This window comes from Athene noctua, chromosome 1 (genome assembly GCF_965140245.1).
Source record: "Athene noctua chromosome 1, bAthNoc1.hap1.1, whole genome shotgun sequence".
NCBI classification, from domain to species: domain Eukaryota; kingdom Metazoa; phylum Chordata; class Aves; order Strigiformes; family Strigidae; genus Athene; species Athene noctua.
Window position 1 is genome coordinate 141,629,324 of NC_134037.1, and position 11,413 is coordinate 141,640,736.

The following is an 11,413-nucleotide window of genomic DNA, read 5'->3' on the forward strand; positions in this document are numbered from 1 at the left end:
GCAGAAATAATACTACTACTAATAATAATATAAAAAGGGAAGTGGTTGATCTGGCTTCTCACTAACTTGCAAGTGCTAATCAATCTAATTATAATTCTGAAACCTACACAGAAGGGAAAAAATATGTTGGTTTGCTTTGTTTATTTTTGGAGAAGAGTTAAACTCTGAAATTGTATGCTGCAATTGTAGAGACCGGTATTCTGTTCAAAAAGACTACAAACTGAAGGACATATAACCTCACTGCACACTAGTACCAGAAAACTATTAAAAAAGAAAGCAGTGAGAAGGTTAAGGGGACTTGGAAGGATTGCTTTATAATGTAAAATTAAGGTAAGTAGTTGCAGTTTGCTCAAGCAGGGGGCAGACTTGCAGATGGGGAAGTCTACAAACATTTGAAGAGTGTACCCATAAAGGAGAGAATTACTTGGTATAATAACAGGAGGGATGGAGTGAACTCAAGTGGAAGTTTAGGTGGTATGTCTTGGAAAAACTTCCTGACGTTGAGATTTATAAGTCTAATAATGCTCCAAGGGATATGGTGGAAATTTTATCACTTGAAATATTTAAAACAAGACTTGAAGAGAAGTATTAAACATACAGTATGCCTCTGCAGAAAAAGAAAATGTATGAGGTTTTTTTCAATTAGGGATCATGTGATTCTGTGAATCTCAAATGTATTCCTATCAGGTACTGAAAGATAAGCACATCTGAACATTTCCAGAACTTGGACTCAAATGGCAGACCATTAAAGGAATTTTGGAGTCCTGTGGGAGATGGAGCTCCTTCCTCAGAAGCAGTAGGTAGACGCAGATTCCCAAAATACTGTTTAATAGTAGGGGACAGAAGCACCACCACAGTCCTACCCACCATCCTGAGTAAGATAACGGTTTCATCTTATTTGATGGGATTTCACATGTCATTTTTTTCTGCCTCTCAAACAAAGAACTCTTCCTGAATTTTGGGGAAAGAATAAGGACTTTTTCTCTCTTTCTCTTCTACTTTCATTTGGGATGGAAGGGAAGCGGGAATTTTGTTCCTTGCAATATACCTGAGTAAACTAGAAGTAGAGAAATTCCAATCTATGTTTTTTTCCTTTCAAGGGTTGCATCTCATATTTGTAGATCTGAGAAGGACAAACAAAGTGAATTTAAAAAAAAAAAAAAATTAACTTGAGGCCTTTCTCTGAGAAACTATAAACTTTTAAAAATTCCCCCATTGTCTGGGATTCAGCCTTATCCTGAAAGCAAGGAGACTTTTACTGAGGCATTCATTTGGTGACAGAAGTGGAAGCCTAACTATTTTAGGCAGACAAACATGTTCAGTGTTTTTCAGGCAGGACAGAGCCATATCAGGTCTCTTCACTTGCTTGTGCTGCAGCATTGCTGTTTACGCTACACCACAGGCCCCACCAGGCCCCTGAGATCAGCAGGACTGCTGGTGAGAGTGGCACCCATCCTCACAGATGTCTTCGTCTGGCCACTGTGGTGGATGCGCTTGCTGAGCAGCATGAGTCCAGTTTAGACAAGTCAACTGCAGAAATAAAGTAAATAGTACAAAATATAGTACTTATAAAGTAAATAGTACAAAATATCCTGTAATATGCATCTGTGTTTCCAAACTAAATGTTCTGGATGGAATTTTTCTGAACAAAGGGTAGGGATGGAGGCTACACCAGGCATACCTCAGCCTGTGGCTTACTTGTGCTGTTACATACAGCTTTTACTGCATGATCTCAGCCTGATGGAGACACTGAGAACACAGCCTTAAAATAATCCTGTTTTAATAGTGTTCACATTTCGAGGCTGTCTGGGGAAGGTGTAATCAGCAGTCACACTATGTAGTCACTTGCCCCTTTAGGAACTCCCGCTAAGCTTTGATCCTGGCAGCTGGTAATGTACTGCTCAGTGTGTGACAACAGCTAAAAGACCCAGAGCGTTTCTTCTTTTCACTGATTTGGAAATAATTTTATCTCTTTCTTTTGAATCCTACTGAATGTGGGCACCCTAAAACATTGGAAGAACTTTCTGTGAACCAGTCTCACTGAGGTCTAGTTATAACAAAGAAAAATTAATGGGCAAAATCATATCTTTTCTTTCAGAACTTTTGATGATTGTGAGCAGTTTATTTGTTAGAGGACAAATTCTGGCAAGGTTGAATGGACTTTTGAAATCACATCAGAGATATAATGTAACTGCTTAATCAGTTATTCCTAAAATGGAACCAAGAAAGTTATAGCTCTCCTTATGACTACTGCCATAAGGGAAGAGGTCAGCAACTAAAATTTTCTATTGCTCTCCTGGCTTGTTCTAACCAAGTATTTCTGTGACAGCTAGATTGTAATAAAACTGTGCCCTCTGAAATACATCTTAGTTCTTGAATACTCCTCAAAAGTCAGTGAGGTATTTTTTGGAATTTGATGCTAATTGTGAGAATAGGTTCCACATGCAAAGCATTGTATTACAGGCATCTTTTCCTTACAAGTCTTTTTATTGCTTTTTATACCAGTGACTGTTATCTACTGAAGAATGTAACTCCTCCCATGGCAAAACAGCTTGGAGTTTTGCCTTACCTTTAGAAATGTCTTACGTGCCAAAAAGAAGTGTGCAAAACACGTTATGTGACTACACAGTCACGCTGGGTATTTTATTAATCCATAAAATCCGGTCATCGATGAAGATGTGCCCAAGTTCTTTTTTTACTCCCTCAGCTTTTAGACATATTGCATTGACAGGTTTGTTTTTTTCCTAAGTCACACAGTTTGTACATGTGTGCGTGGGTGTGGGTGTGAGAGAGAAAATGCAAACCACGCGACAGACTTTAGTCACTTTGTGTCGTAGTGCGTTGGAAGGTACTCAAGTTCTAGGTTGTAAAAATGTTGTGCTGTACTCCATAGACTGGGGTCCCGTGTGGTTCAGTACTGCAGCTGCTGTTTTGATAGTTGAGGCACTATTTCAGGTCTGTCTTTTCTGCTTTTTGCTCTGAGTATGTACTGGTATATGTGACAGCAGGGACCACCTTTGTTGCTATAGGCAAGCCACAAGCCTTCGAGGTAGCAGATAGAAACCCTGATCAATAGCATCAGCATTTTAGCCAGCGTGCTCTTTAATTCACTGGCATGGGGAGTAAAAAGGAGAGGGATTCACTAGAATTAAGGTCAGACTGACAGGTCACGCACGTAAACAATCCCATGCAAGGGGATAAAACAACAAAGATTTCAGGATTCTCGTCCCTCTGTTATAAACAGAATTGCTTCTGAATGTGAACACCAAAGTAAACCTTTGCAGAGGACGTTTCCTCTCAGCACTCTCACTGATTATGCAGGTTTTAAGTGTTGTTAATTCAGATGGAATAAGTCACGCAGTTCTGCAGCTGGATGGCTGACCCACTTAAAGCCCTTCTGTGCAACTCAACTACCCTTGTAACTCTCTCTCTCTTAGCCCTTTAGGTATACTGTAGATGCCTCCCTGCCTCAAAAGGCAATATTGCAAAACCCCTGTAGCTAGCGTCTGCAGCAGATGGAATGCTTATCCTGGGTTGAATGTACAGATGGATACAGATCAGTCAGTCATCCCTACAAATTACTTTTTACCCCTTTGTGTGGTGTGTACATCTGTGAATTGTTGGTAAGGCTCCTGTATGTCACGTAGGAATGTCACTAAGCTTACAAAATTCTATTTCCTGTATATATCTCTTCTACACATATATTGTTTAGGAGAGAAAGAGAACAAGACCACATACGAGAGAGAGAGGTGAAGCAAATTCTGTTGGATTGCATGTTGTTGGATGTTGTCATTAAATGAAACAAAGAATGAATGTTGCCACCTGTGTCATCAACATCTTCATCCTTTATGCAGAACTGGTATGAGTAGAATGCTACACTGTCAGTGTTTTACTAAATTTTACACCACTTATTTCTCTGTGTTTGCTTCCACAGTCACCTTTTGCTGAAGCATTATGATCAGGTGTTTCATTAATATTAATGTCTGTCTGAGATGCTCAACATTTAGGATAATTCCTCATATTTGAAACAGTGTACACTGCGATACATACTGTTTGAACACAACAGAAAGATGGTTCCTACTCAAAGAATAATGTGCACAGCACTTCACAACAGCATTGTCCCTAAACTGGCAGTGGATAGCAAAGGTTAGAAGTACATGGATATAAATCACAATCTGTTTATCTGTGGGTGACTCAGAGATCAAAAAAACATGGGATATTGTGAGTGATGATAACAACTTTATAGAACTTATCTCAGCCAATTTTGTTCTACATGTTTTAAATTCTAGCCTGGTGATGTTAACTCAAGAGCATTGCCAGGGTGGAGTTGGGAGTCTGCCATTAAACATTGATTTTCCCAGTATCTCACAATTACAGCAACATCTGTGCTAAATAACTTTTACTGATTGTCTGTGAAGAGTTCATGGTCAATGTAACTCACTCAAAGGTCTCCTTTTTTACCTGTGCAGGGGGGAAGTTGTAATGACTTTGCAGGAGGCTACTCTGTGAGAGGGATGGAGATTCAATGTGTTTGAGCCTTTTCTTTTTCTTTTCTATTAATACCATCTTTGTAGGTACACCTTAATTTTTTTTAGCTGTACTAGTGTAGTTTGCTATGTCGCTTAAAGCATTTTATTGACTATAAGATTTATAAACAGTTGATAAATCATTTCTTTTTCTACCTTCATAAAACCTCAGTATATCAAAAAACAAGCAAACAACAACAAAAGCATGAGCTCATGATGAACTTGTACAATGTACTTCTACTGCTTGAGCAAAGAGAAGTCATGTCTCATTATGAATTCTATAGAAGGGGCTGATAAACTGACTCTTCCCTGTCTCAGTGCTCTTGTTTTGGATATGGTTCCATGTAATAGTGAAGGGAAATGAAACGGAAACCTTTAACAGTCTGGAAAGCAAAGTACCACCCCCCATTTTACTTTTACAGAGCAGGTTATATCCAAGCTTCCCCAAATGCTTTACAAGTGCTCATTAATTAATCAGCTTTTGCAGCACCCCTGTGAGATGGATATTTATTATCATCCACATCATTTCACACGTGCAGAGAGCTGAGCTGACTTGCCCTAGGTGACAAAATAACCCGGTGGCACAGGTGAGGTGACAACACAGCCAACCTAAGTTTCCATGTCCACTCTGACCAGCTTTGTACCAGACTTCATGATGCAGCCTGAGGCCTGGTCTCTGCCTTGCAGAAACACACTGCAGGCCCAACCAGAGAGATTTAAAAACTGAACAGAGAGATTTAAAGATGTAAGTAATGAAAACCGGGGATGGAGAGAAAAATCTTTTTCCACCACCAGAATGTATAACTGCTAGTGCAATGCTGGCTGGTCTGCGCTGTCAAGTATCCCCCTGACTTGAGGAGGATGAGGAGAAGTAGGAAACTGCTGCTGCCTGTCCACCCTCTCTGACTGTGTGCCAGCGCCCGCGCCTGTAGCGCTGAGGATTCAGCCACAGTATTTTCATAAAAGTTACCTCAAGTGTTTATAAGAGGCCCAACAGGGATGGGAAGCCATAGGTCTAAGAGTCTGAAGAAACAGTTCTGAGAACTGAACAAGATAAACGCACACAGTCACTGAGAAGGAATATCTTGGGCCTTTTTTCCCTTCAAATAATAGTTTCACAGAGAACAGCACCAGGGCTTGTGTTCTTTTAAGATGTCTGAGATGCTCATTTTACTTACTACTTATATTTTTAAAACTTGCCTGCAAATTGGATTTCTAAATCTAAAAGAATAAGCTACCCAGGGAGTGTTCTGCTTTGCCTGCATGATCTATAATGCCAGAATCATCTGGAACTTTCCGTACTGCTTTGTTATTCTTTAGTTATTAAGCTATACTGAGGAAACTTCCTTTCTGAAGTATCTCGGAAATAGCACAAGAGAAGAAGTGGAGTTTTAGCATATCCCTTTCATGCGGGCCCTGAGAACTTCCTGAATTTTCATAGAAGACAAAGACTGATAAAGCCCTGATATTTTTAAAGGCATCCTCTCCCTTTTCTGTATATTCTGGTTTAAGATCCAGTGTTACCTTAAACAGAGATAGTTTTGTACTTAATCTTGAAACATGTGCAATCAGGAATTTCAGTAAATTCCTTTAAAGTATCTGTTTACAAGGTTCCCACCCTGTTAACTTGTACTGTCAGGTGGGTTTATTTTGAAAGGAAACGGCAAATGAATTTGTGCCTCTTGTAAGTGATGAAGTTTGCTTGTGAGAAACGGAAGGTACAATTCTGTAAATCATGGATCAGCTGTTTTTCAAACCCCCAACTGAGAACCACAGGATATTTATAGTGCTCAAAAAAGAGCTATTAAATGTATTTTAAAGTATCTTTCCATTCATTAGTTTATAATATATTTATATTTAGCATTTCAGCTAGTATGTGGGCTTCCAAACAACTTTCTTGATTGAAAATTTCCGGATGCTGTTATAACATTGAATATTATAAGGAAAGAGGAATACTACAGGATGATTCAATCAGGATGACTAACATGCAGGAGATTAGTTATCTTGAAATCCACTGTTCAATCACTGTGCTTGAAATGGTGTCTCCCTTCAAAACAAATATCGTTATGGTTATTTCAGCTTTTCCTTTTCAGTTCAATACTTCACATGTCTTTTGAGTTTCTCCCTGCAAATCTCTTAAGCCCGTTATGATCATTAAGTGATTTACTGTCACTATCTTTGGTGAAGGATGCCTAATAGAAGTTTTGATTAATAATAACTGGCTTTTAGAGGTCATTCTACCCACCAATGAAAGAATATTAGCATAGAGCGTATCAGCTGCATGCAGGTGGCATGCAGGTGAAAGTAAAGGGTTGCAGCATATACCTGCAACTGCAGGAGAAACCTAGAGGGGCAAAAAGTCCTTCGCTGACCTGGGATCTGTCTGACATGCTAGTTAATGACCAACCATGATCAGGCAGTATTATGAGAACTTTCATAACCAAGTGAGGTTAGTGTATTAATAAGGCAGTTTCTTCAATCACGGACAGACAGATGCATTTATATCTGGAGGATACTGCTTCCTCCCACCAAAGCCAGAGAGAAAGTGCAAGGCTGCACAGGAGTCTTGTGGACCATGTGTGTCCCATACCACAGTGAGGCCCCCCTTTCTTCCTCAGCATGTAATTTGCTATAGTAGGACATCCCCTGAGTGGCCTGAACAAAGGCACTAGGGGTGAATATAATCAGTCTTCCCTGGTTAATGCTGGATTTGTGCTGTCCTACAATACTCATGTTGCAGTTGAAACCTGTGATTCTAGGTGGTCGCTACCTACACCAAAGGTTGTTCACTGTAGTTGATTCACATTCACTTGTGGTTTCCTGTCCCAGCCCCCACCCTTCTCTCCTTTATCATCAGAAGTTGATCCTGCCATCGTCTCTTGGGTCTTAGCTCCATGGCACTTGACACAACTGGTATTTGCTCAACCTATTTAATTGGCTGTGCAAATAACACAGCTCTCTGTAGCTTCTAGTAGATGTTTCTTTCCTAGGCTGCTGCTGTTATATTCAGCCAATTTTATCTGAGTCATGCTGCAGGTTCGTTTCTTTCCCAAGTCGGTCTCTGTACCTTGGCATATTTACAAGCAGTTGTCTCTTCCCATATTCCCACCTGCTGGTGCATTCTTGTTAGCCCTTTGTTTGAGCTATGCTGTTTGTGCATTTATTCTGCAGAACTCTGATAATATGTATTTGGGAGATCTGCCTCACAGTTAATCAGAAAATTTCATGAACAGTAACCATACCTCCCACTGTCACAGTTGTCTTTGTATGTACAGCATACTCATGGACTTTATCAGTAATGCTTAGAATGATTGTTATAGCCCTTTGTCTTTTTAGCTTATCTAAACAATCAAAACACAAGGAGGACAAAAAACAAACAAGTTTCAGTTTAAAAAAAAGTTGTTTAAAAAGGCTCTTTTTATTTGACAAATCTTCCTCCTTTGAGCCTGTACTTCAGATTTTGCATATTATGTATGCTTGATAGAAAGGCAAAACAAGCTGTACACTGCTGTTTCACGTATCGGCAACAAAACTGTGAGATAAATTCTGAATGCAGAATTTTTATTATTGATGACAGTGTAATTGAAAGAGCACAGCTGGATTTTCAGATCATGTTGCATAGATCTAAATGACTATATAGATTACGAAGCAGTGGAATCAGCTGCTATCTCTTTTTGCATTTCCTGTTGTATTTATGTGTTGATCTAGGTTTCTCATTTTTCCATAATTCTTTCCATTTTATTTCCTAAGGTTAGAGATTGTGGGGGAAGAAAGAAATGAGAATGGGTATCAATGACAACATCCATATACACAGCTTTTCAGGAGGAATCTGTGGGCATCTCCACTGTAAACACCATTTGCAAAGTTGTTTGGCAATGTTGCAGACTACTCCAAGATCAACTACAGAGGATATTGACAAGAGAAGGAGAATAATCCACAGAAAAATAGTTTAATATTTGATTTTTACAGTTTTAACTTATTACAGCCTTGATTTTTAGCTGCCTACCTAATTTTCTTTCTATTGAATTTGATATTCTGTTTCTCAGCAAAGGCTAATATGTAGGCTTTTGATTTCAAGTTTAATTCTTGTTGTGGCTTTTCAGAACATATGTCCTTTTCTCTCACACCCACATTCATGTGACTCAAAGACAGCTAAGCACGATTTTAAAGTAACTAAGAGTTTACTCATATATTATGGGGGTTTGTCTGTTTTGGAAGTCTAATGTGCAGTGGAAAGGAGAACACTGTTTAATGTTTTTTGTTTCTTGTTAAAAAGTTAAGAAGTAGGCTGTAATGTGCATAAGCATCTGCAGGGTAAAATCCACCATACCCCACCTGCAAACCTATTTCTGAACTGTTTTGTTGATCTGAGTTGCAGAACAATTTCCTAATTCACCTGTAGAAAAAAGAAAAAAAAAACCCTGTTGTTTTTTTTTCCTAAAGAGCTCAGCTTTTTTCTCCTCTGTGTTATGCTATTTGTCTCCTTAGCCTCAATGTGTATGGGGTGTTTTTGTTTTTTAGTTACTGTTTAGGTTTAATTTCAGCATCAAATTGTTTCTAAATTATTTCTTTAGAACTATGTTCCTCGGGCCATTTTTAAAGGCTGTTATTACAAAGAAGTGGCTTTTCTGAACTGCAAGTTTACTTTATTGCTTTGATCTCTGGCTGCACCAGTTTCTGGGAGAAGGAAGTTGCATGGCACTGGTCCTGCAGTTTAAGATGGAGATAAGAAAGCTGTGTGACTCTAGATGCTGCAGTCCTGGGTTCACTGGCTGTTCCTAAATTTTATGTTCCTACAAAGTGTCTAAAAAGAGAGTAAGCTTCAGAGTGATTTTTGGTGGATAGCCAGTATATTATGAGTAGGACTGAGACTGTCCTTGAGACTAGGCTTCCCTTCTGCTCATGGCTACAAAAGCTTTCACAGCTTGGCTGCCCACAGTTGCTGTGTGTGAATGGGGATGAAGTGGAGCATCCTTGTTTGTGGCCATTCTTGAAAGCCTTCTGGTGGCATGGACCCCCTCCAGCAGATCACAGTGCAGTACCCATGTTAAGACAAGACAAATTAAAAAGAAGGAAATTATGTGGGTGTTCCCCTTCAGGGACAAGGTGATGGTTTAGGTTAACAATGCAGCAAAAGCAGTTCTGAGAAAGAAGTGCTGGCTTGGAAATCTCCTTTGTTACACTGGCAATTGTATGCTACTTCGGCTATCATTGTCAGCTGTCAGTGCAGTCAACAACCACTGATTTTTGTGTTGTCTTAATATGGCACACCGTAAGCTACTGTGATTCAGGAGCAGTAACATAAGCAGTTCTGGCACCTGTGCAGCAAGGATTGGGCTTTTATTTGAGAACTCGGGTACTTGTTCCTGCTTATTGACCAGAGCTGAGTTTACCTGAAGCCATCAGCAATGTCAATGTAAATTTTTGCTTTTTCCAGAGAAGGAAATAAAACCAGTGGGATGCAGGGAAAGGAGAAAATGGCCTGACTAAAATCTTACTCGCACTACCTGCTGTAATGCTTTGTGGTCAGTCGTTCTTTGATGGTTTTCTACTAGTGTGAGTGGGATAGTACAGTGGAGAAATGTATCCTGCAGAACAGATACAGTGCACTTGAAAGACTGAAGATAGTAATGTGGCCAACCTGCTAATAAATCACAATGCTTCCTAGAAGGCCGTATGCCAGGTAGGATTGGCCAAATGTATTCCCTGTGCCACCCTATTGACTTCAGTGGAGTTGCTTAAGAGATTTGGCTCCTTTTCCTTGGAACGCTGGTGGAAGGGAATGTTTTTATTTAACTTTTGGCAAGGCTTGTGACTTAGCTGTGGTGTGTTTTATGTCCTTTCCCTTCTGACATGCACTTTTAATTATTCTTAATAAATTCAAATTGGAGCAAGTATCTTTGAGTGCAGATAACTAAAATGTAAGTTATAGCTCTGATCTATGCCAACCTGTGGAGGATTTGTCAACCTAGGATTGGAAGGAGGGGATGAAGATCTCCAAAATGAAATAAACAGATATTTAACAAAAATAAATAAGTTATGCCTAAGTATTTTTATGTCTTTAGTGTGTTACATAAATCATTCACCACATTTTCTTCTGTACAGTATATATTTTTAAATGGCACTTCCACAGAGATACCCTGTTATTTCCTTCCACTGAATATAGGTATAGATGACAGTATATTACCCTGAAGTAATTCTTTGCAACTCTCTGCTCAGCAACTAATTGGCACTAGTAGTAATAGTAGTACTGTTTATTGCACACTGCAGAACAGTTAACTTTTAGATTTCTTTTAGTACTGGTGTCTACTAATGTACCAGCAAATATAATATTGTTAGTATCTATTTCTTTTATCTGCAACACCCAAGAAGGATAGGCAAGATGGACTCTGTCACACAACAATAAGCAAAAAAAAGAAAGCTACCCAGTAATATGTACAATCCAGGACACCTAACTCCTAGTCTAGGGTTCTGTTCTCTACACTGGATTTCTGTTTTCAATAGCCTTGCCTACTTACAGGAAAAAAAAATACCCGGTAGTGACAGCAGTACTGGAATGCTGGTCTGCCAGTATATGACCCTCCTCAACTGGAAGGACCATTTCCAGCTTATCAGTCCCCAAGAGTGATTGGTAGAGTTTTTGGTAGGGTCAGTGGGGATAACTTTTCAAAAAGCCTATCTGTGAGAACATTTTTAACATATAATGGTAAATGCTTTGTTACTGCTAACTCAAAGCACATCTGAACTGCTCTAATTCTGGTCCGAATACCAAATTAATCAAGGATGATTCAAAAATGCAAGGTCCATGGTGATAGCAGTGCATGTGTTGAACATATCTTAACCCTTCAGAACTACAGAAGAGATTTTAAAACTCCCCTAGGACTATG